General features: G+C 37.3%; 1 pseudogene; it reads right to left on the bottom strand.

Annotated features, from left to right (window-relative positions):
* Nucleotides 1–75: 75 nt before the first annotated feature.
* Nucleotides 76–22,385, bottom strand: LOC150094658 (splicing factor 3B subunit 3 pseudogene; annotated as a pseudogene).
* Nucleotides 22,386–27,991: the final 5,606 nt, after the last annotated feature.

The raw sequence follows: 27,991 nt of genomic DNA, 5'->3' as shown, positions 1-27,991 counted from the left end.
TTTGCAAGATGTTTTGATAGCTTGTAGGTTGGAGAGTCAATACCTTCCACAATTGGACGAAGAAGAATGTTTTCTTTATGTATTTTCGGGACTCCATAAATACGTGGTATAAGTGGCTAGGGAGCGTAGAGAAAAACGTACATTGCGAGGAAGTTCACTTGTATATGCATTGTGATCTGTTTCAATCATTATAAGATGCCCAGTTTCAGGATGAATAATAAATTTACGAGGAGTATATTCTAGGGTTGTAGCAACTTGATTAAATACTGCGCCGAGTTTTTCTAAAGCCAAAATCCTCAGTGTGTTTGTAGAAATAGCTACAATCCCTTCAGGACACTGTTCTGATGAAAATCCAGAAGCATATTCTAATGTTTCATAAGACAGCGGTGTAAGATGAAATCTATTCTGATAATAGTAACTTAGCCAAGAGCGACTTGACATAGCAAGAACTGCATCATTACCCTGCATTCTAACTTTAAAAAGTTTAACAGGACGGGAATCTAAATATCTTGTTCGGGTATCTGACAAATCTCCAGTCACCTGATCTAGCACAGTTCGTAGCAATACACCATTCTGAAGTCCTATGTTAAGATAGAGAGTGTCTTGGCCTGTACTGTCTCTTCCAGTGCCTTCTCCACCTCCCATTTCAACAATGGATAATGACTCTGGAGTAGCAGGAAGAGCCTGCATACTTAGAGGTGATAAACAATCTGATGGATCTAGAGAAATTATCCTAACAGTATTATCCAGGAGACCAACAGCTAGAAATCGTGACCTCTGCTCACCACTGGGAACACTAGCTAATGCCATACATATAACATCTGAGGACATTTCCTTCCTGTCTGTATATTCGTTCAACTGCCCTGATGGATCCATTTCAAAATAAACAAGTTCTTCTCCTGTTAAGGCTATAACAACTTGTCTCTGATTTACAGCACACTTCACTATTGTTTTTTTTTTCCAGGAGTTCTCCATTCATTAACTCTTTTATCTGCTCGGATATGCCTGATACCATCAGGATATATCTGAACAAGCGCATCATCACCAATCTGAGCACAAGACAGTGTTGGAGTCGTTCCCAAAAATCCAGAGTCTGTAACTTCTTCCACAGTTTCCCCAATTGAAAGTACAAGAGTGGCATTTACGAAAGACACTATGATATACGCATCATATTCCTCATCAGATTTTCTTTTAACTGTCCATACAGCATTTGGATTACCAGGCAATTCTGATACTGATACTTATGAAGTTCACTTGTATTCTGTAGTAGATTGTTAGGAGGGTTTTGTAGTTGACGTGTTGGATCTTCCTGTAATATTGAATATGTGTCATTTTCAAGTAGTTGAAGCATCTTACTATGGTATTCTTCAGAAATGAGGATAACTGTGGCATTTCCTTTATCTGCCGGTAAAATTATTATATTTCTGTTCTTTTTTAGATTTCTAACAGCTGAAGAAATGTTATCTGTTGGAGGTTTTGCATTATTAATAATAAAATTGGATTCACTAAGAAGAAGTTTAGCCAAATGAGTAGGAAGAAGTGAAGTAGCTTTTTCTATTTTAGTAAGAAGAGATTCTTTGGGAATAAATCTTGGTGTATACATTATGTATTTTAACTTGGGTATATATTATGTATTCAAGATACCAAGTAATTTTATATGAACTTGGTTTTTAATCCTATTTCCCAAGAAGAAAACAGACAAGAAAGTAAAGTTTGCGCCTGCAAGTACTGCAAGTCTAAGGCAACTGATCCCTAAGGTAGTACCAGTCGAGGCAACTCGTGGTAAAAGCGGATAAAGCTCTGATCACTGTTATTATTTTTCTTCTAATGTGAAACACATCCCTTTGCGGAGATGTATAATGCTAAATATTAAAAGCAATGGTCACTACCCATACCGGAAAAATACTCAGAATAGTGATCACAGCTTTATCCAACTTTACCACGAGTTGCCTCGACTGGCACTACCTTAGGGATCAGTTGCCTTAGACTTGCAGTACTTGCAGGCGCAAACTTTACTTTCTTGTCTGTTTGCTCCTTGGGAAACAGGATTAAAAGCCAACTTCGTATAAAATTACTTGGTATCTTGAATACATAATATATACCCAAGTTAAAATTTTCTACATCTATCTCTCATCCTGAGATTTTATTTATAAGCTTAAAACACCTTTTGCCAACTTGTTTTGGTAATATACATAATGAGCTCTGCATTACTTCACTTTTAGCATGAAGTTGTCGAATGAATTGAAAAAACTTTATCAGGTGCATTCGATACAAAGGAGTGAATTTTGATTGAGATTCGCTCAGCGAAAGGTAAGGTTTCACTATTTTAATTGACCAACCCCCACCATAACTTATTAGACGTAATTATGACCGAAACAGACACCGACGCTATGATGGAAACACTAGACAAAGGTCTGGCGCTAAGCCTACTCAAAAAATTACTAAAAACATTTGAAGTGGAATGGCCAGGCTACTTGAACCGGTACTCCACAAACGAGGAACGATGAGGAAAGCGAGGATATTGCTAATACAGAGGAAAAACTGGATTTGGTGGTCTCCAACCCCCCCCCCCACCACCAGGAACAAGGAGAGACCCACCCGCGGAATAAACGCAAAACGACGGCAGAACCACCCACAGATGAAGGTAAGGAGGAAGACGGACACAACTCTGACCCTCCTGCCTCCACTAAAGAGAAATTGCCTCCAATTATCTTAAGAGAAAAGAACAGGTGGACGGAACTAAGAGCCACTATGACTAGTCTGCAGATAGCATACACAACAGCAAAGAATTTAGACGATGGCATCAAAATCCAGCCTGCCACTATAATGGACTACCGCAGACTCACAAAGGAGCTAGACAATAAAGGTGTACAATACCACACCTTCACCCTCGACTCCGAGAGGAGCCTGAAGGTGGTTCTCCGTGGAGTATCAGAGCACATACATACAGAAGACATAGCCGCCGATCTCTGCTACCAAGACCTACCACCCATCAAGGTCAGCAGAATGACCAGAGCAGACAAAAGTCCGATGCCACTCGTCTTAGTAGAGATCCACCAGGTATACAAAAACATATATGACCTAACATCACTTTTCGGCCTAAAAATCAGCCCAGAACCACTAAGAAAAAGGACCTCATCAGGACAGTGCCACAGGTGCCAAAAGTATGGTCATGCCCAGAGATTATGTAAAGCCGAATACAAGTGCTTAAAATGCGGTGAGAGCCATCCCACAAGCACCAAGCCAAAATCCACCCCGGCTAAATGTGCAAATTGCGGGGGCCCCCATCCAGCAAACTACAAAGGATGTATACAACACCCAAAAAAAACAGACGATCTGCTCCCTCTACTAATCTACAAAAACCAGTAACAGTAGCCCCAGCTCCTCAACCCACCAGAGGTCGACAAAACACGATACAGAACCAACTGCCGCAACTAGAAGCCCCGATCGAAGCAAACCTCAAACGGCAGACGAAGACCTACGCAGATGTAGTCCGCTCAACAAAGGTCACTCAGGAACAATACCACCCAAATTTAGCAGCCGTCATCACAAACTCCCTCGCAAATATGCTGCAAGACTTCAGTAAATCTAACCCCACATTGGACTCCAGAAAAAGATTTCTACAGGAAACTCAATCCATCCTAGCAGCTCTCATAAATGCATAAATACAAAAGCACCCCAGTTTCCCTGCAGATCATCGCTTGGAACGCGAACGGACTTAGAAACAAGATTCTGGAACTCCAAGAATTCGCAGTGAGATACAACCCAGATATCCTAATAAATGAATCTCACTTAAGACCAGCAGACAACCCTAAAGTTAGAGGATACCTCCTCCACAGAAACGACAGAATAAACTACAGAGGAGGTGGCACCGCCATTTTCATAAAAAGCCACATCGATCACACTCTGTAACCAGCGCCTCAACCAGAAATCTAGAGCTCACAGGAATAGTAGCCACTACCTCAGCTGTGAAACTAACTTTATGCAGCTTACAACCCTCCATCAAAGAATGTACTACATTCAAATCTGGATGCCGTCCTGGGCAATAAAGAACAAGTCATCATTGCCGATGACCCAAATACGAAACACCCTGCATGGAACAGCAAAACCACCAACAGAAACAGCTACACACTCTTCTGCTATTCCAGTTCAAACTATGCGGTGGTGGCAGGCCCCGCAGAACCAACACATCATAGTACGTATCGCACAGCCGACATACTTGACATTGGTATCCTACAAAATATTAAGCTGCAGTATAGCTTAGACTCTTTAAACGAGCTGACATCCGATCACAATCCAATCCTGTTCCAGCTGGGAAAGCAAGAACAACTGCTGCCTCCCCCCACTCCTTCATCTCATGGAAAAAACTACCAGAAGTACTGTCGGAACACACTGGACCTGTCCCTCACATCAGATCCATAAAAGAAATTGAAAATGCTGTCAAAAGCCTGACTCAGCAAATCAACACAGCCATAAAGGTTGTCACCTCTACCAAAACTACTCTTAAGCCAAACCGACTACCCGAAGACATCATGGATTTAATTAGGGACAAAAATAAAGCAAGGAAAAGGTACCACAACACCTGTGCACCTCATGATAAAAAGATCCTCAAGAAACTGAACATTGAAGTTAGAGAAGCACTTAAAGCTCACAGGAACGAAACATGGGAAGCCAAACTAGCCTCTATATCACCCGGCGAACACTCCATCTGGAACATATTAAGAAGCCTCGGAAACAAAAACAAATCTCTACCCCACTGAAGTCAGACAGGGGCCTAGTACACACGGACGCAGAAAAAGCTGAAGAGATAGCAAAGAACCTAGAAAAACAGTGTAGCCCTACATACGACAACTTAGACATCAAGCATCTCTATAAAATCCACCTCCATGTCAGACATGCATTAAAACTCACCGACACCTGCAAACACCTCACCAGCGGAAATCTATGAAGTTCTAAAGAAGCTAAAAAATAAAAAAGCCCCTGGCCCAGATGGCATAACAAATAGAATAATTAAACAGCTGCCCCGAAGAGCTGTCGTACATCTCACCACTCTAATCAACGCCATGTTCCGATTTAACTATTTCCCCAGTTATTGAAAAGTCGCAGATGTGGTCCCAGTGCATAAACCAGGTAAAGATCCACACCTGCCTGATAGCTATTGACCCATCAGCCTAATCTCAAACTTAGGAAAAATTGCAGAAAAAATCATCCTCTCCAAACTTCAAGCCTCAGTAAACGAGTTAAAAATCCTTCCAAAGTAACAATCTTTAGACAACATCACAGTACTACTCAACAAATTCATAGAATAATTGAGTACATCACCACCAGCTACAATTGGCACCAGCACACTGGAGCAGTGTGCTCCAGTGTGCTGGTGCCAATTGTACACACACTGGAGCAGTTTTCCTCGACATAGCGAGAGCTTTTGATAAGATATGGCACTTCGGATTACTACACAAACTCATCTCAGCAGGCATACCATCAAGAATCGTCCACCTAATTAAATCTTACCTCCAGGACAGACACATACAAGTCAAAATAAACGGTACAGTTTCCAGTCAGCGACGGATCTCTGCGGGAGTTCCCCAAGGTTCCCTACTAGCACCGATCTTATTCTTGATATATATGGCAGACATCCCACACAACCCAATGTCATCCATCTTAGCACTCTATGCGGATGACACAGCAGTACTTGCCAGATCTCTACAACCACATCTCGTCACTAAAAAACTGCAAGAAAACATACTAAAACTAGAACAATGGTTCTCCAAATGGAGATTACAAGTGAATCCCCAAAAGAGTATAGCGATACTTTTCACCAGAAGATTGGCAACTCCCAAGGGGACCTTTATCTATTCAACACAAAATCCCCTGGCAAACATAAACAAAATATCTTGGGGTAATTCTAGACAAAAGATTAACGTTCAACCCACACATCAAAGCCTAATGCGCGAAAGCATCTAAAACCATAGCACAACTTTACCCTCTAATAAATAGAAAAAGCAAGCTAAATACCAGAATCAAAGTACTCCTCTACCTGCTGACGATCCGTCCCATAGTGACATATGCATCTCCAGCCTGGAGCCACACACCCAACACCAACATCCTCAGGCTACAGAGAGTGCAAAATAAGTGTTTGCGCATAATCTTGGATGCACCGTGGTTTGTAAGGAACGTCCAACTGCATAGATACAAACATCCCTTACATCTACTCCTTCCTGCTAACTACAGCGGAAAAATTCTTCTCAAAGATCTCTACACAACCCAACTATCTAGTTAAACAGGCAGCAAACTATGACGAAACTGACCTCTTCAAATACAAGAGGCCAAAAGCCATCCTAAATACTAGCAACAATGACTAATCTCCGTGCCCCCTCCCCCAGGGCGAGCTCACAGCTCATAAATCTTTCCTTCAATTCAATTCGTTCTCTCTATCAGACAACGGGAATAAAAGCAGCTTGCTTCACCCTTCTGGCCAATGATGTTATGTTATGTCACTCTTAGCATTTTCTGGTGTGGCTCCCACTGACGAGACCTCAACAAAGGTTGAAACCGGTATGAGTAGTGACTATTGACTTTAATGTTTAGCATTATACATCTCCGCAAGGGGATGTGTTTTACATTAGAGGAAAAATAATAATAGTGATCAGAGCTTTACCACGAGTTGCCTCGACTGGTACTACCTTAGGGATCAGATGCCTTAGACCTGCAGTACTTACAGGCGCAAACTTCACTTTCTTGTCTGTTTGCTTCTTGGGAAATAGGATTAAAAACCAAGTTCATATAAAATTACTCGGTATCTTGAATACACACACACACACACATATATATATATATAATAATAAAAAAGGTTTAATGACTGTTACCGAGAGAAAAGATGACAAGATATATTTAAAAAAGATACTACTAGTTTACTAGTTTCGTTACATGAACATCCTCAGGTATCACAATCGAAGAAGTATATAAAAAATTACAGAGACTTAAAATTGTACTAACAGAACAAGTATAAAAAACAGTAGCGTGTTTGAAAAAAATGCAAGTATGAGTTCCAAACAAACGAATACTACGCGCTGTCGCGAGTGCGCCAGTACTGAACAGAAGCAACGAGTGCGTCAGAGAGATTGTAACTCAGGCTGTTGTTGATATGAGAGGAATCTAGAGAAATTTCCCTAGATTCAACAATCTTTCTTTCAAGTTCATCGTAGCACACATGGATGTTAGCAGTTTGAGTCCAGTTTACAATGTGCTGGCGGCCTTCGTCTGAGTTAGCTGAAAAGAGAACGTGGCTAGAGAGAGCGCTAGCTCTAGTCCTGTTATAGGAGATATCTCTACGGTGTTCATCCAAACGTAGAAGGATGGATTTAGCAGTCTGTCCATAGTATGGCTTTCCGCAATCACACAAAATCTTGTACACTCCTGGAAACCGAGTAGGAAGATGTTTCTGTTTATGTTTGCTAAGTAATGAACGAAGTTTTGGAAGCGTAGTGAAGCACGTTTTGAAGTTGAATTTCTTGAGAATCTTGGCCAGTTTGGTGAAAGAGAGCTGATGTAAGGCAAGGAGATGAAGGCTCTTGGGGAAGAGGGATCTTCAGAAGTAGTTGAGTGCCTGGGGGAAAGAAATTGTCAATTTTCTTTGGAGAGAAACCATTGTTAATAAACGTTTTTTTAAGAAAACGGAGTTCATTTTCAATTTCTGTTTCTTCTGTAAGTAATGATTTGGCTCGGTGGGCTAAAGTGGAAATAATACCACATTTTTGTGGGGGATAGTGATGGGACGAAGCATGAAGGTATCTGTCAATATGAGTAGGCTTTCTAAAAATTGAGATTTTAATGCTCTCAGCACATCTGGTAAGATTGAGGTCTAAAAAGGGAAGGCAGTCATCTGATTCCAGTTCGAAGGTGAAAGAGATTTTTTCATGGCACTTGTTTAGGTGGTCTAAAAATAAATAGAGGTTATTGACACCGTCTTCTCAGATGAGGAAAATATCATCAGTATAGCGGTACCAGACTTTTGGTTTAAAGTGAAAGCAGTTAATAGCTTTTTCTTCAAAATCGTTGAGAAGACCTGAGTTTTGTAAGTAGATCTTGTTATCATATTTGAAGTATCCTGACTTTATGCAATGGGAGAGAAGAGCAAAGAGTTTTTTGATAATTTGTTCTTGAGAAGATCGAGGACTTCTTGAGCAGGTATAAAAAAGAACAAGTATAAAAAACAATACTGTTTTTTATACTTGTTCCTTTAGTACAATTTTAAGTCTCTGTAATTTTTTATATACTTCTTTGATTGTGATACCTGAGGATGTTCATGTAACGAAACTAGTAAACTAGTAGTATCTTTTTAAAATATATCTTGTCATCTTTTCTCTCGGTAATAGTCATTAAACCTTTTTTTATAATATTCCAACCGAGGAAATAAGAATTTTGAAAATATCCACTTTCCTGATGACGAGGAATTAAATTCACTGGTCAAAGAATATCAGAAGAATCTCAGAGCGATTGGATTGTACATCAACAGACTTGTATTTCTAAAAAGATGTAAGTGTAATTCTATTATTCCACGCTTCCTTAATTTTAAAGAATCGATTAAAACCGCTAGAGCTGAAAGAATTTACAGGAGGGCAAAACTAGATCTTTTATCGGAACGCATTTGTGATACCAAACGTTGTCTTGCTGCTTATTTTTCTAAGAAGACATATAACGATACACGTTTTACTCATTCTCTAGACAGTTAATCTTGGAAACATTTAAAAGAAATTAGCACTCTTAAAGCTTCTAAAATACAGAATTTAAATAAAATAAAACTCATTCGAAAATATGATTCTCTTAAATATAATCAGGATAGCAAAACTTCTCATTTTGACTCTACCTATCTAAAAAAAGTTATCATCAATAAGTCTTCCCATCAATTATCTTTGGCAGAAGAAAGCATACTTGCTAAAGGTCTCGACTTTGTCACTGCTCCTACATCCATCCCTAAAAAACATCTCTTAACAAAGATGGAAAAGGCAGCTTCTTTATTACCAAACAAAGACGCTAACTTCCATCGTATGGAAACAATTTTCTCTATAAATAAAGCTAGACATCCACCTGACAACATTTCTTACTCTGAAAGGAAAGCTATCAAGTCCTTAAAAGATAATAGTAACATAGTTAGTAACAAAATTAATTCAGAAGATATTTTTGAGAACAGGGCTGGTTGTGGGAGGACTAGGGGACATCCATGGAAACTGGGCAAAAGTGTGGTTAGTAAAGGTGTTAGAGCTGGGTTCTTTACTTTTAGAGTAGTGAATGAGTGGAATGCGCTCCCTGAGTCTGTGGTGGATGCTGTGACAGTGAATGAGTTTAAGGCGAGGTATGATAGATACAGTATGAATGTCAAATAGTTGTGATGAATATGATTTGGGGCCTCCCTCGATGAGTCTAATGACTCCCTGGAGTTGCCCGTAATAATAGTAATAATAGTTATCCTTCCGGCAGACAAAGGGAATGCAACTGTCATCTTAAACAAGTCTGATTACCATAATTAAATCTTCGAACTTTTAAATAGTGATACCTACTCAGAAATTGCTAATGACCCTACGATGGAACTACACAATAGAACTAATAATTTATTAAAAACCACCTTAGAGTTACAAAGAAACATTCGGCTTTCTCTTAGGTCACTTCATCCCTTGATACCTCGACTGTATGGTCTCCCCAAGATTCACAAAAATAACTGCCCACTCAGACCTATAGTTGAGGGCATACACTCTCCCACTTATAATCTCTCCAAATATCTACCGAGTTTTCTAAGAAATCTTTCTGGAATTTCCTCTTCACATATTAAAAATTCTGCAGATTTTGTTTCTAAAATCAAGGACATCATACTTAAAAAAACAGATTTAATGGCCAGTTTTGATATTGTTTCTCTCTTTACAAATGTACCTGTTCAAGAAGTCCTCGATCTTCTCAAGAACAAATTATCAAAAAAACTCTTTGCTCTTCTCTCCCATTGCATAAAGTCAGGATACTTCAAATATGATAACAAGATCTACTTAGAAAACTCAGGTCTGGCTATGGGCAGCCCACTCTCTCCGATTCTTGCGGATATATTTCTCAACGATTTTGAAGAAAAAGCTATTAACTCCTTTCACTTTAAACCAAAAGTCTGGTACCGCTATATTGATGATATTTTCCTCATCTGGGAAGACAGTGTCAATAACCTCTATTTATTTTTAGACCACCTAAACAAGTGCCATGAAAAAATCTCTTTCACCTTCGAACTGGAATCAGATGATTGCCTTCCCTTTTTATACCTCAAACTTACGAGATGTGCTGAGAGGATTAAAATCTCAATTTTTAGAAAGCCTACTCATACTGACAGATACCTTCATGCTTCCTCCCATCACTATCCCCCACAAAAAATGTGGTATTATTTCCACTTTAGCCCACCGAGCCAAATCATTACTTACAGAAGAAACAGAAATTGAAAATGAACTCCGTTTTCTTAAAAAAACGTTTATTAACAATGGTTTCTCTCCAAAGAAAATTGACAAATTTCTTTCCCCCAGGCACTCAACTACTTCTGAAGATCCCTCTTCCCCAAGAGCCTTCATCTCCTTGCCTTATATCAGCTCTCTTTCACCAAAACTGGCCAAGATTCTCAAGAAATTCAACTTCAAAACGTGCTTCACTACGCTTCCAAAACTTCTTTCATTACTTAGCAAACATAAATAGAAACATCTTCCTACTCAGTTTCCAGGAGTGTACAAGATTTTGTGTGATTGCGGAAAGCCATACTATGGACAGACTGCTAAATCCATCCTTCTACGTTTGGATGAACACCGTAGAGATATCTCCTATAACAGGACTAGAGCTAGCGCTCTCTCTAGCCACGTTCTCTTTTCAGCTAACTCAGACGAAGGCCGCCAGCACATTGTAAACTGGACTCAAACTGCTAACATCCATGTGTGCTACGATGAACTCGAAAGAAAGATCGTTGAATCTAGGGAAATTTCTCTAGATTCCTCTCATATCAACAACAGCCTGAGTTACAATCTCTCTGACGCACACGTTGCTTCTGTACAGTACTGGCGCACTCGCGACAGCGCGTAGTATTCGTTTGTTTGGAACTCATACTTGCATTTTTTTCAAACACGCTACTGTTTTTTATACTTGTTCTGTTAGTACAATTTTAAGTCTCTGTAATTTTTTATATACTTCTTTGATTGTGATACCTGAGGATGTTCATGTAACGAAACTAGTATACTAGTAGTATCTTTTTTAAATATATCTTGTCATCTTTTCTCTCGGTAATAATCATTAAACCTTTTTTTTTATAATATTCCAACCGAGTAAAAATGAATTTTGAAAAAAAAAAAAAAAAATATATATATATATATATATATATATATATATACGTGTGTATATATATACAGGGTGTTCGGGATAAATTTGACATATTTATAATTAATTATATTTTTCCGTAAGTTACATGTATTAACACACACTTCTCTTCATTTAAAAGTTTGGACCCTTCTTCATTCATATACAAGATGTCAGAAAGGATGGATAGCTGGAACCCACCTGAATCATGGAAGAGAATAACTTGTATCATGATGATTCGTGCCCGCCATCAAAATAAGGATATTACGACTGCTGCCCAATGCTCCCTGAATACAGTAAAAACAATCAGGCATGAACTAGAGACTTGCAATGGTGACTACGAGGATGTAGCAAGAAGAAAGATCCCTAGCAGACGATCTGATTGCGTTCGTACAGCAGAATTCCTCGCAAATCTGCAGGAACAGGTGTTGAAGAACCCTGGCATTGGAATTCGGGCTTTGTTCGTGGAGTTGCTAACTGTAGTCAAGCCCTGGATAACAAGGGTAGCCAATGGTAGGCCGTATGTATGGCAGCAGGATTCGGCCCCTTGCCACACCTCTGGGAAAAGTCAAAAATGGTTGTCTGAAAATTTCTACGACTTCACCAGTCCAAATGTTTGGCCTCCAAACTCCCCAGACCTTAACCCCATGGATTATTTTGTATGGGGCGCAGTTGAAAAAGACACCAATCGCACTTCCAGTAATACAAAAGCCCAGTTAATGGATAAAATTAAAACAGTTTTTGCGGCCCTTCCCAGGGAGACTGTAGCATCAGCTTGTTCGAGGTTCCGAAGCAGAATTGAAGCTGTGATCGATGCTAATGGTGGTTATTTTGAGTAAATCTTGTTGATAGTATTGTAATTAACTCTGCCTGTAATGTTTTTTTGTCAATTCATTAAATTTAATAGATACAAAGAAGATTTTCTTTTTCCTTACGAAACTGTCAAATTTATCCCGAACACCCTGTATATATATATATATATATATATATATATATATATATATATATATATATATATATATATATATATATATATATATATATATATATATATATATATATATATTAACGTAACCCTACTTGTATATATATATATACACGTAACCCTACATATATATGTATACGTAGGGTTACGACATATATAAGGGTTACGACAATCGCTTTTATAAGAGGGCAATTTTAGCATAATTCGGAATATATGGGATGACATAAGATTTGGAATGGGCATCCCAACACAGTTCGACCCAGGATAACTGAGACTGATTATATATTTCTACAATAGCATTGACACACACCGAGACTTTCCAAGCATCGCATTAAGTATTTATTGCGACCAATATTTGCATTTATTGCACGATATGATCATTTTAATACAAGGCTTCTTCATTCAAATCAATACTCTTAATTATGAATATCTCAATTTGAATAGCTCATATTTTAAGAGTTGCATGAAATTGCAATTTGAAGATCTTCTTCTGTGGAACTAAGACATCTTGCACGATGGGCAAGGGTGGAGATGATGCCAAGTTTTTGAGGAGGGAAGTGATGTGAAGAGGCATGCAAATATCTATCAGTGCGGGTGTTTTTTTTTATATAAAGTTATGTGCGACTGTGGTCGACCGTATTTCGGCGAGACAGATAAATCTATTTCACTACGTCTTGAGGAACATAGACGTGACATCTCCTACAGTAGAACACGAGCGAGCGCCCTTTCCACTCATGTTCTTTTCTCCGCCAACTCTAACCTCGAAGAATATCAACACCAAGTTGATTGGGAGCGCACAACCAATTTATATATATGCAAGGATGAATTTGAAAGACAAATTATAGAATCCAAAGAAATAGTTCTGGATCCTTCACACATGAACAACAATCTGAGCTACAATTTGCCTTATTCCCATAGCACAGTAATCCAGTACTGGCGCTCTAAAATTAGCTGTCACACACATTCAACTCATGCTAACAATGGCATGCGGTCACCTATTCAAATATGACTGTTACTATTCTTCTTCTTTTTATTAAGCTGGAAAGTCCATGTTTTTTTACCTTGTTAGTTTTATAAGTTTTGTGTTATTCTTACTCACCTGAAGAAGTCGGGACACCGATGAAACTAGTTGTGATTTATTAAAGTTTTTTGTGTTATACTTTCTCGAGTTCTAGTCAGTTAAATATTAATTATATATATATATATATATATATATGTTACTGTGTATGTGTTTTTTCCGTTTAACGTGTTGAGGCGTGTGTGTGTGTGTGTGTGTGTGTGTGTGTGTGTGTGTGTGTGTGTGTGTGTGTGTGTGTGTGTGTGTGTGTGTGTGTGTGTGTGTGTGTGTGTGTGTGTGTGTGTGTGTGTGTGTGTGTTAAACAGATTAGGAGATAGAACAGCTCCTTGTGATACTCCACAAGTTACCGGTACCGCTTTGCTGTGTGCTAATCCTAAACCTGTGATGTGCTTTAGGTTTTTCATCTATGCTTTGAACCAGTTGAGTAGACGACCTTTGATTCCGATATGTGTTAGTTTGTTCAATAAGGTTTTGTGTGTTAGTGTGTCAAGAGCTTTTGTTAGGTCAATAAAAATGACTAATACTATTCTCTTTTATCTAATTGCAATGTTTATTAGGTCTGTGAAAGTTCCCAGGAGTGTTGCTGTTCCTTTATTTATTTATTTATTTTTTTGAAAGCCATATTGTGTTTTGGGAATGATCCGGAATTTTTTAATTATGTGGAGACTTTGCAATACACAATGCGCTCCATGATTTGGTTGATTACAGACAATTTATCCAGTGCTCAAACATTTTCGAATGTTTGAGCACTGGATAAATAATCAAACTTATATCTGGCTGGTGGAACTTTGCATATGAGGTTAGATTTCAAGGAGTATGGACTTCAGAGTTTGGGAAATGAGAGGAAGAGAGGAGATATGATAGAAGCATACAAGTTAGTAAAGGGGAATGGAGCTCATGGTATTTTCGATGTGATCAATCAATGTTTTCAAGAAGATGTATGATAGAACAAGGTCTTTAAGTGTCCTCTCTCTCAATAAGTCCCTGACCTTGTGGAGGTGCCTATTTAATAATAATAATAAGAAGAAGAAGAAGAATTTTATATAAACTGCTGGTGAAACCCCATCGAACGCCAAGTGCGCTAAAGTTAAAAATCCTTGCTGAGTTTAATATCTATCAGTAACATACCTGAATATATTGTCGAAGAATTTTTTTGTTGGAGATGTTATTTCATTTGAATTGTTTTAAGATTAAAGACGGATTCCAACTGTATCTTTTTTTCTAATCCAAACTGAACTTTTGCCTCCATTTTCATAATTAGAGAATTTAAATCACTTATAGCAGTATTATCGAGGCACAATCGAAGAAGATATTACATGAATTTCTTTTAAATGCACTGGTGATCAAAAACTAAGGACGAACACTATTTCTGAATATTACAACCGCAAATTTAGACGAATCAGCTTGTGGCAATTTGTATAAATTACGATTTCGAGTAGAAAGAGATTATATTCAAATTTTCGAATCGCACGCAAAGGGGAGGGGGAAGATCACGTGGTAGCACTAAAAGAATTAAAGGCAAAAGACTGCACTAAGCGAACTGTGTTTGAGGAAATCTCTTTTCGTGAAGGAATAAAGTTGAAAACTTCTATGTCTTGTAATGTCTCAAAGACGTCATCTGAATGATTTCACACGGAGAAGAATTATTCGAAACCTTGAAGAAGACTGTAGAATTACTGATATTGCCTGAGAGTTTGAATTCTCACATAGCGTTGTATCCAGACTCTGGTCAGCGTTTCAAAATAATGGAATGTGTTCCAGACGTTTGCAAAGAGGTCCCTCGCTCTGCCAACGAGAATGAAGACAAATTTTTTTGTTATAACAGCAAAATGTAATCGACGCACCAAGGCAGGCCAGTTTGAAAGTCGGCACCATTCAAGCACAGGTTCCGGAAATATCTCGACAAACTGTGGCAAAGCTGCGACAAGTAGGCCAATACGTCCGAAGACGTGTGGTCTGCATCCCTTTGTCAAAGAATTTTATCCATAACTAATCTTAGAGCACGTTTTCAGTGGTTTTGTATCCATAAAATTTGGACAAGATACCAATGGACTAGTGTACTCTTTACAGATGAGTTATTTTAGTCTTTCCTCCGATTCTAGACGACACTTGATCTAGTGTGAAAGTGATACTTCTTACCATTGCGAGAATGTTCTTGAAAGGGATTGATATGGCGGTGCTAGAGTCATGGTGTGGAGAGGTATTATGCTTAATGGACGCACCGAGCTACAAGTGCTGAAAAAAACGGCTATGACTGGTGAACGATAACACAACAAAGTTCTTCAACGTCATGTTCAATTGTTCCATGGCACTGTAGACTAAGAATTCATTTTTGTGGATAACAATGACACACTACATCGCACACGAGCAGTTAGTGGAGATACGTCTGGACACCGAGGATATTAATCAAATCGAGTAGCCAGTGCGCTTCCCAGATCTCAGCCCCCCCTGAACGCAATAGGGAGACTCAATTGCTCGAAATTCCCCTCCAAAATCAAACAAGGCCTTATCCTTGTCTGAAGGAGGAGTGGGCCAGTTTGCCTTAAGAACTTTTGAATCACATGGTGCTAAGCATGGTATGACGTTGTGAGAGCTGCATCGCAGTTCGGGGTAGACATATGTCATACGGAAATGTCTAGCTGCATAGTTTCTCTAAGCACTGTACATTAATTCCTTAACTACGTCCTTAGAAAATCTGCAACTTTTGCCAAAAACGTATAGTAATTTAATTTGTCCGAAATTTATAACGCATTTTTGTGTAATATAATTTATTAGTATACTGGCAATAAATTTATGTACACATTTGGCTGTATTCATGAACTTTTTTCATGTACAGGTAAAAATGTAGTTCGTCCTTTGCTTTTTTGGGCAGCAGTGTACTTTTTTAAACGCAGTGAAACGATCAACATAAAACTTCATGACATAACATGATCCAAACCGCCTCAAATTCGGTCAGTCATGTTCGGTTAGGTATTTTCGGCGTATCAGAATTTTAAGTACTACTGTACTTGCGTAAATTTAATAGTAGATACATAAAATCGTTCTACATGTATATTTATTTATTAATTAATTCAACTTGCTATGAACAAGAATTTCCTGTAAATTTTTTAAGTCCTACCAACAATTTCTACAAGCTATTCAAAATCCTCAAGTATATTACGTTCAGCATATATAGGAGTATTGCCTATTGAAGAAAGTTGACGCAGAAGCCCGGAAGAAGACTCAACAAAAAGTTGTGTAGATAGTGATAAGGAATACATATGTAGGAGAAAAAAAAGGAGCTGGTTTTAATTATATAATTCAAAAATGAAAAGTATGAAGTAAAATAAATGCTTGTTGTTTCAAATCAAGTTCGTACAGCAAGTGGTGTAAACACAATTTAAAAGATAATTTTTAAACTCCCTGTGTTAGGTTTTTGATCTAGAAATCACATTATTTTTACTGTTTTTAAAGCCAATGAACCTGAATAGAGGTTCGATAGCCTTAAAAATAGTTACTAAAGAATAATCATCAGACATTCATAAAATCAAAAGTAACTCAAAGAAGGAATGCGAAACAACGTCAAAGAGAGCAGGTGCACCATGTAGAATGCGGCTTCAACTAGTGCCAGATCACATTAAGCTAATAAATTATAAGCTATCACGGGTGCATATGGGAAGAAAGAAGATCATGTAGACTCCCGTTGGCTGATGAAATTGCATAGTGCATGCAAACAAGTAAACGGTTATAGCAAAAACACATCACATCACGTGAAGTCAGTGAGAAAGCTGTAAAACATTTTGAAGGTCAAACATATTTAGGATTTCAACACCTTGGATTCTAAATCTGAACGGTGTGTAAACACTTGAAAGTTATGAGACAACGTACTTTCTATAATCCCTGCGTACATACAATTATCTCATCAGTAAGATATTTCTTCTTGTTAATTCTAGTCTGTTACACTACCCCAAGTAAGATTTCTAATAATAATCTCGTTTGATATATTGAACAAGCCATTATCCAAGAAATGTAAATGCGCACATTATGAAAAATAAAATTACTTTTCTTAGCTATTTATGACAGTATCAGCTATTTAATTACAGCATAAAATATACAAATATGTACGAATTTGAAAACAAGAAACACAATACTGCAGCATTTCTTGTGCACTGGGCATTATGATCGAGTACCAAATAAGTTTTTCAAATGCATCTTCTAAGCGGATTCTTTCCTTCTAGAAATACAGAATTTTGGCTTCGAATACAGCGCAAATAGGCAATATAAGACAATTAATTACATGTGTGAACTAGAGAAAACACACACACACACACACACACACACACACACACACACACACACACACACACACACACACACACACACACACACACACACACACACACACACACACACACACACAAGCATTACTATGCAGTTTTCAAAGTGACACGTATTATGCCACAGCAGAATATATAAAATTATCAATATTTGAAAGAGATATAGAAATCCAGAAGTGATCAAATAAAATTAGTAAAAATTTAATAAATTTAATTTAACGAATTATTAAATTAAAAATAAATATTAGAAAGATATAAATTTAGTTAATAATTAATTATTAAAAATATTGTAAATATTTCGATGTATGGCTCGTATTGCATCTTCAAGGTAAAAATTGAACAGTAAGTAATATGCAGCATCACGTGTAACAAACAAATGCCATTTGTGTACTCTCAGAGCTAGATAACAGGATGATGTATGAGAATGTTTCAAAACTGAAGTGAAACGTTCTCATTCGAAGGGCTGAGATTTATTCCATGCATGAATATATGTATGAATGACACTCATGTGTCATTCATGCATATGTGTATCCAAGTCGACTTGGCTAACCAAGCCTTTCCCAAATAGTAGGCAAAGATGTTTATCCCACTGTCAGGTCAAATGTCCCTAACCAGGAAGCCACAGCGCGCAACACATCGATGTTGGCTGTAAATTGCTTAACAGTCAGGCGTTCCAGAGTTTAGTGGTCCAATGGATGCTAGTTCTGATGTCAGCAATATCTTGTGGTTGAAAAGACCTGAGTTCGAATCTCGTCTACGTCACTAAGAATTTACAAGAGCTTTTCACTAGAAAGTGAAATTTGGAATCCTACATAGGGATGAATATTTGTGAACGTATAGGTGGTAATGAATTTAGTCGTTCGGTTGAGTCCACAACCTTGCTTACTGGAGACCCAAAGAAGCTCGAAAAGTTTAATGTTTAGTCTCCAGGTCATGATTTCCAGATTATATAGTCCTTTGACCACTCACATTACTAATACTACTGTAGTACAGGCTAACAACTGTTTATATATCTATCTACACACACACGCACACGCGCACGCACGCACACACACACACACACACACACGCACACGCACACACACACACACACAGAGGGGTAGGGAAAGTTCTTATAAACACCTAGAACAAAAACTATATTAAAGCAACTGATATAACCAGAAGAAAGAACCTATCTTAAACCCCTTTAATCCCCATGTTTCATCAAAGTGTAATAATTTGTTCTTTTTCTTTTAGCATATATAAGAAGACATAAAAAATAATTTATTTTTGTTCAAGGTGTTTATCAGAACTTTCTAGCCACGCTCATATATATACATATATATATATATATATATATATATGAGCCCCATCCACACACAGATCTACAGACATAAATACTTGTCCTTAGGGGATTGCAGCAGAAGAGTGACGTGCCGGCTGCATTAATTCAGCGTGATCCCTAATTAGGGGATTCTACCCGTCCTAAAAGACGGATGGGGGGGGGGGGGAGAAGAAGAAGAGAAACAAGAAATAGTCACGAAATGGGACGAAAATATATGGATTAGAATAATTGCAAACCTAAAGGGAAAAAAGGTTATATAGGTATTACCAAGATTTTTAAAAAAGAAAGACAAAAGAATTCCTAATATTTTAAACTTAAAAACGAACTATCGAAGAGGAATGTAGCCTAAATGGACTACTGCAAACACTTCACAAAAGCGGATGATCCATGGCAGCAGTGTGTACAACGCCTTCTTGCAAAATGGAATGACTTAGGCTATGAACACGAGACTCTCCTCAGGGATTCCAGTTTTTATTTCGAAAACTAACAAATATGCATTATTACAATACAAAGACTGCCTCAACTTTTATGGAGTCAGCGATACTATTAGTTACATCATGTAAATGAACGAGATGTATGAATTCGCAAGAGAGTGAAAATTTTTATCTTTATTCTTTTAAAGCTAATAACAGCTGAAATTTGTACAAAAAAGTTTCCTTTCAAATGTGTTGCGTGTTATCTGTGAAAGTCACCTTCACCGCGGTGCAGCTGTTGATTTATGAAGAGGAGCAACCTAACGTTCTAGGAAAAGGAAGAACTGTCTGCTGCTTTACAGGAAATTCTTCGCAATCATCGAACCAATCTTAAATATTTATCCCACTGACTGCAGTCCGACAAGTGATGACAATAATGACTATTAATGATAATAATTTATTTGAAATTCACAAAGCTACGTTTATGTTTTTCTTTAGCATTAGCAATATTATCTCGATAGCACTTGCAATTTTAATTTTCAAAAAAAGCTTTGATTATCCTTTTTTCTTTTTTTAAATGAAGATAACCAAATATCTCTCGATTTGCCATTAAAATACTTTACAGGAATTTTACTGATAATTTCTGAATACGTTACTTAGTGGCGATGGAATATGACACCACCTTCTGATAAAGAAAAACAAACTATGAAAAAATAAAGGATTGGAAAAAACTAAGTCTAGCACGATAAACTTCGCACCCAAGTCTGGTAATTGATGTATATTCATAAACAATAAATATACCTATTCGTTAGGTCAGACCTAACGGATATTTCTGTGATGTACTTTTCAGATAAAGATATACAAATAAAATAAATAAATAAAAATAAAAGACTAAGATCTCTGCGTCACTATGTAACACTCCTGTTTTACAGTGTTCAAATAAAACATGGAGAAAGAAATTTTTTTTATCGTTTGCTGGTTTCAGTAAGAGTGGAATTTAGTCTCAAAGGGATAAAGAACTACAGGGATGCTGCAGTTTCTATGTACTAATTCCAGAAGTATCAAGAACAACAGGGAGGAGTTTTGGAGTTTTTTTGGCATTGGTCAGTGCAACCTCGCCAAAATTTATAGGCATCTAGTGAGACTTGGATAACAGCAGATGATGCAGTTATAGAGATTGAATGTAAAGGGTTTAGTATTTTCAGGGAAGTAGGATGGTGGGAGGAGTACCGCTGATAACAGGAGATGAATTGCTGCCAAAAAGAATAAGAGACAGGAGGGAGGGTGGCTGTTTATTTGAAACGATCTGGTGTGAGATTAAGACCAATAAGATAAAATACAGTCGACCCTTGAACAATGTGGGAGTTAGAACCCCTCGCTTGTTCGAAAATCCGTGTATAACTTTTGACTTCCCAAAAACTTAACTGCTAATAGCCTACTGTTGATCGTAAGCCTTAGTGATAACATAAACAGTCGATTAACAGATATTTTGTATGCTATACGTATTATATACTGCATTATTACAATAAAGTAAGCTAGAGAAAATAAACTTTATTATTAAGAAAATCATAAGGAAGAGAAAATACATTTACAGTACTGTACTGTATTTATCGATACGTAAGTTTACGTCGTCTGTTTAAATTGTTGTTCTTAAACTTTTTTTTTCTTTTTTTGTCTTTCGCCCCCTTTCAACTATTTGTATGGCCTCAATTTTACTCTAGGTTAATGAGTCAATAAGATAATTATAATATATTATTAGGCAAATCTAAATTACCATCAACATATTTGAACTGATAATTAATTAAAAATTAATGACTTTGATACAAATTAATTCTTACTCAAAAAAGACGTAAACTTGCTGTATTTAATAAGCCTATCATTAATGGCTACCCTGAGCCTGATGAGATCCTGCTAATTTTTCAATATCAGTTTCAATGTTCGACAAACGAAGTCTCAAATATCACTTATTTACAATCTATTTCGCTGCTTAGCTAACAATTGCAACACGGCGCTGAATCCTTCCTCGACCAAGTATGAAGAAGAAAAGCAATGAGCAGTAATTTTATTTGTTGCCAAAGCTGAGGATACTTGCATTGCAAGTTTTCCCAGAATCTTTCACATCCACGCTGTTGTACTTGAGCTTCAAAATCATTTTTTAAGTCAATAAATTCTTCACACAAATTTGGATGAACAGAAGTGACATTAGAAAGAAATGGATTTATGACCCAATCACTATTTTAAGCTCATCAAAGTCTTTGACTCTGATCATCAAGTTTTCTTTCAATGTCAGAAGATGAGAACAATGCAATCCAAATCTATATCTAATATTAAATTATTTCAGTCTGTTATTTGTAGACTTCGGAACTGCAGAAAATCTCGTATTGCAATGCTCTTGTAGAATATTAATTTGCTGATGAAAGCATTGTAATTCCCTTTGCTTTAATAAGATTCATGTTGCTTTCCTGCGATTTAATATTAACCTCATTTAATTTCGTGAAAATATCGAAAAGATATGCGATGTCAACGTTTTCCTTTTTTGGAACATTACACATGGTCTCATCACGTGAATTAAGAAATTCCAAAACAGTGTCGTAGAGATCATTAAAGGGTCTCAGACATTTGATAGCCATCTTACTTCCGTGTGTGAAGCAAACGACGTTGAAATTCTTCTTCATTTTCATGGCAAAGTTACAAAAAATTACGATATTCAACTGACTGGGCTTTTATTTTATTCACTGCTTTAATAACATCATCCAAAGTCTTATGTAGTCTATCTACCGCTAAGATGTTTTGCAGCTAAGTGCTGTCTATGAAAAATGCAGTGAATTGTAAAGATATTTGGAACTGCTTCTTCTAAATGTTCTATAAATCCACAGTGACGACCAATCATAGCTGGGTGCTCCATCAGTTGCACACGCAATAATATTTGTGAGAGGAATGTTTTTAGCATTAAATTTTCTAAAATTTACACAAAAGGTTCTACAATTTTCTAAAAAATTGTAGAACCTTTTGACTTGTCAGTTGTTCAGAAAATTTAGAAACGCTTCAATAATTTCTTCATTAGTATTTATATAACGCACGTAGGCTATTACGTGTCACCGATTTCGGTGACACGTAAAGTTGTCTCATCCAGTTGCAAAGAAAATTGTATGGTTTTTAAATCATCACAAAGTTTGTTTGTTTTTTCAATGTCCTTTGCCATTTTGTCAATTCTTTTTGATACTAAACTATTGCTGAGAAGAATTGACGACGTCATATTACTTTTACCTGTGCTAATCATCGTATCTAAAACTTCATTTATATCTAGGATGAGAGTTTCGCAAATAGTATGTGGCTTTTCACATCTGGCAATTAATTTTGAAAGTTTGTAAGACACAACAAGTCCAGGATTTTTAAATTTAGTCTCTAATTCGCGAAAGTACTTTACATCCTTTTTTGCTTTATTTGGATGCTTCGTTCTTAAATGCTCAATCATTCTTGAAGGCTTCATTCCTTCGTTTGAGAAAGTTTTTTCACGTATTAAGGATATTGGTAACTGCTCATTATTTATAGATGGAATAACTCCATATTTTAAATATTGACTTGAATATTGACGAAATTTTCTTTTTAGCGCTATACAATATCAACGAACTGCGACACGATACCACGGGCTAGATGTAAACTGCAAGCCAGGGTTGTCAGATAGGCGTTAGGAAAAGTAGCAGATAAAGCTTATACAAGAAGTGGATTCTGCTAAAAATAGTCCAAATTAATTATTTTCAGTGTAGAAAATTCAGACCAAAAAGTAGCCCAATCACTTAACTTTCAATATAAAAATTCTAAAAAATAAGTAGCGAACAAATTTGAACAGTACTACCAGACATACAATATTCTGAACAGTGTTGCCAAACACACAATATAAATAGGGATGCTAGATTAAATACGGATTTTTTTGCTTTTATTATATTAGTAATATATTAAACGCTTACCTCCCCCCCTCAGCTCCCCATAACGCTTACCCACCCTTTCAGCGTTCACAGCGCCCCCAAGGGGGGGGGGATGAATCGTCTGTCTGCCAGAACTTACATCGATATTGTTTTATATGATACAAAACACTGTAGATGTTATACGTTTTACTAACACTAGACATCAAAAATGAAAACATAATGTGAAAAAGATTAATATTTATTTACAGGTATAACGATTCATACATTGATAACGAAGAAGCAGCAAGGCTTTATGGTAGCCTAGTGTAATCGATATGATTGCTTTACGATAGCGTAGAGTATACAATAATGAATGAATCGTTATAAAATTTTTATTTTATGCTAAACAATTAAATAAATGTAACTAATTAATTAAATAATTTTATACAATTATGATTTAATACTGTATCTTTACATTTGTTTACATTTCTCTCGACTGCGAATGGCGCCATGCACGATTTGTAAGTGCTTGTGTGCTTAAGGTTTGATATATTTTGACTTTTTATAATAGATTTGTATATATTTTATGGTAGTAAATGATAAGATCGACTAGTACCTACATATATTTTACGCACTCATGACATACGTAACTTTTTCTTAATGTATATGCTATTTTTAGGCTACGCGGTTGTATTCGTGTTTTTTTTTTTTTTTTCAAATTGTCGTAATTCTCCAAAACATTTTCAATATATTCATTGAAAAAAATCCATGTAAAAGTGAACACGCGCAGATCAAACCCGCGTTGTTCAAGGATCAACTCTTTACGGTTAGTTGTTGCTATAGGCTATGGAGTTCCACAGATGATTTGGAATACATGCGTCGCCAAATCAGCACAATGGCACAATAATTACTTAAAGCAGCATGTGATGAAGGGGACTAGGGGTGGGAAGGTATTGGACCTGGTCATAGGATCAGAAGAGCTATCCATAACCAAGGTGACCACATTGCCTTGGATTGGTGAAAGTGACCATGAGGTCTTGATTTGGGAGATTGTGCAACACGAGGAATGTTCTGCCAAGAAGGGGGGTATGTAGAACTACAAGGGAAGTGATTATGACAAGCTTACGAAGAACCATAAATCTGTGCAGTGGCATAAAACACTGCAGGGTAAGGATGTTAGTGGTATATGGGATATAGTTAAGGGTCATCTAGAGGAAGCAATGTTAAATTGTATACCTTGAATAAGGAGAGTTAATCAGGTAGGAGTTAGATGGATGAAAGTTCTAGTTGTTGAAAGTTTGTCCACTTGGTTAAACTATAAAACCAAGAAATTATATACTTGGTTTAATCCTTTATCCAAGTGTAAGCAAACAAAGTTTGGGCCTGAAGTATTTTCAGGACAGGGGCAACTTGTGGTAAAGGTGGTATGACCTCACATCACTTGCCTTAGTATCCCATAATGCAAAGCACATCTCCTTGTGGACATGTAATGCTATGCATTAAGGAAAGGGTCACTACCCAATCCGGTTTCGACCTTTATTGAGGTCTCATCAGTGGGAGCCAGAACCCGTACAACAACTAGCTATCTCTAAACCAGAGTATTACAATAATATGTGACACCTTTGGCATCTCGTATATAAAAATATGACTTCTGTATTACTTCAACTTTGTTATCAGCTCTGGGTCTAGCTCCCACTGATGAGACCTCAATAAAGGTCGAAACCGGTCTGGGTAGTGACCCTTCCCTTAATGCATAGCATTATACATGTCAGCAAGGAGATGTGCTTTGCATTATGGGATGCTAAGGCATGTGAAGTCATACCCCTTAACAACGAGTGGCCCCATTCCTGAAAATACATCATGTGCAAACTTTGTTTTGCTTACACTTGGTTAATAAAGGATTAAACATGAAATAAGATTGATAAAGGATTAAAGCAAGTACAGTAGAACCCCCCGTATTAGCGGTTTCGGTATCCGTGGTTTCACTTATCCGCGGTTCTAAAAAACGGTCGAGCGCCGCGCCGGTTGAAGCATGCATATGCACAGGCTGAAAACTCGTCGAAACACGCTTGTTTTGCTAGGCGCGTGGACTTAAACGTGCGTGTTTGTTCATGTTTAGTTTTACTCGAATTGTCGAAGAAAGCAGTCAATTGTCTGTCATTGCAATTAAAAATTGCGTTTAAATTCAAGCAAATAAATTGTGAAAAATTTAAAAATGGCTTCAAAACCGAAGAGAACACTTAGAGTGCTCAGTATTAGTGAAAAATCAGAGATTATCAATATGACTGAAGTAGAAAAAAAAGTCAATTGCAATCGCTGCCAAGATCTATAATAAAAACGAATCTTCGATACGTGAAGTGTTGAAGAGCAAAGAAAAAATTTGTGCCAGTCTTTCCATTGCGCCCAAATCTGCAAAAGTTTCAGGTACAGTGCGCGATAAGGCGATACTCAAGGTAGAGAAAGCTTTGAATTTGTGGGTGGAAGACATGCCAAGGAAAAGGATTTCTATTGACGGTAACACGTTATGACAAAAAGAATTGATCCTATATGAAGACATGCTTCCGCAAGACGAAACAGAAGAGGAAGAAAAGTCATTTACAGCAGGCAAGGGCTGGTTGCGTAGATTCAAAACTAGGTTTAATCTAATAAATATAAACATTACGGGAGAATCTGCATCGGCTGATGAGAAAGCTGCTGCATTGTTCCCAAATTATTGCAGAGAAAGGTTATCATCCTAAGTAAGTTTGTAATTGTGATGAAACCGGCGCCTCGTTTGGAAGAAAATGCACCAACGGACCTACCACCATAAAACTGTGAAGCAAGCACCAAGCTTTAAAGCATTTAAGGGCAGATTGACGCTAGTACTTTGTGGCAACGCAGCTGGTCATATAATTAAACCCGGCCTTGTTTACCGAGCACCGCACAGAATCCATGTGCCCTTAAAAACAAAAGCAAAAGTTGTCTGTCTGTTTTTTGGCAATCAGATCCGAAAGAATGGGTCACGGCCATGTTATTTACGGAATGGTTCCATCGATGTTTTATTCCGGAGGTGAAAAAATACTTGGAGAGGGAAGGATTACCATTTAAAGTTTTATTGATAATAGACAATCTAGGGCAACCTGAGTCACTAGTCACCGAAGATGAAAATGTTCAAGCGGTTTTCTTCCCACCTAATACGACCTCATTGCTTCAGCCACTCGATCAAGATTAGATGCTTCAAAGCCTCATAGGCTCGGCAGGTTTTCGATATGATTCGTGCAATGGTTGAGGATTCTGTTGAGGATGCTGGAAATCATTCACAATTGCAGGTGCAATTGTATTCATCAAGGGAGCAATGGACGAATTGAAACCAGAAACGGTAACATGCTAGAAGAATTTGTGGAGTGATGCCGTTCATAATTCCCAAGACGTCCCTGATATTAACTCACAGATAACAACGATAATTAACACGGAAAATAGGTGGAGGGGGATTTGACGATATGTCAGAAGAAGAATTGAATGATTACATAGATGGACATGGTGCGGTGCTCACTAACGAGGAGTTGAAAGATCTTGCCAAATCTTCTACAGAAGAAGATGACGATCAGGATGAAAGTGAACAAGAACCACCAGCGTGGACACTCGAAAAATTTGCCACGATATTTCGAACGGCTGAAACATTAAAGAAATGGATAATGGATTATAATTCAATGATGGAGAGCAGCATAAAAATTACCCGCACAATAACAGAAGCTTTGGAACCTTTGCAGAACTGGCTTACTGAATTGAAGAGACAAAAACGGCAGCTTCCAATAACAATATTTTTTTTAAAAAAGTCGACAAAGCTTCTACTATCGATGACCCTCAGCCGTCCACATCATTTGCTCAATAGACAAGCAAGCAGTCGACTGCCAAAGATTCGAAAGATGAATAAATATGTAGCTGAACACAACGAGGTGTTCTGATCTCAGTTGATTCCTCCTAATAAGAATAAAAATGTTAAGATTTTGTGAACAATTACATTTTCATTAGCATATTTTCTCATTTCGTTCTACATAATGATTATGTGGGTTAAATTTTATTTGTCTAAAGACGAAGTTTTATTGAATGAGGCAATTTTTTTGGTTTGCCACTTCACCCATACTATTCAGGGGTGCTTTCTACCCCATTTGGGCACACATTCCATTGCTCTTCGTAGATTCTAAAGACGTAAAAATTGTTTCATGATAATTTTAAATAAATATGTAAATATTATTATCGAGGAAGAATGGAATGTGTGCCCAAAAGCATCCCTGGATTGTACGGGTGATGTGGTAGTCTAGAAATTACCTCATTTAATAAAAAAATAACTCTTTTCATTATATTTATTTAGCCATACAATTTAGTGTATACATTATATATTAACTATATAGCATATTCATTAAAGAACCCTACAGTCCTAGAGCGTGAGACAAAGTCAATTTACTAATAAATCTCAATTTTGCCTCAATTTTGTTATGTATGTGGGTCTCATTAGTGGTTCGCTACTATCCGGGAAGACGATGGAACCAAACCCCGCGGATACAGGGGGCCTACTGTATATAATTTCTTATATATCTTTAATTTATGAATAATAGCATTAAGCACG

The sequence above is a fragment of the Typopeltis vanoorti genome, chromosome 21 (assembly GCF_054136105.1).
Source record: "Typopeltis vanoorti isolate ZY-2024b chromosome 21, IOZ_Tvanoo_1.0, whole genome shotgun sequence".
Classification (NCBI taxonomy): domain Eukaryota; kingdom Metazoa; phylum Arthropoda; class Arachnida; order Uropygi; family Thelyphonidae; genus Typopeltis; species Typopeltis vanoorti.
This window is presented reverse-complemented; position numbering and strand designations above follow the sequence as displayed.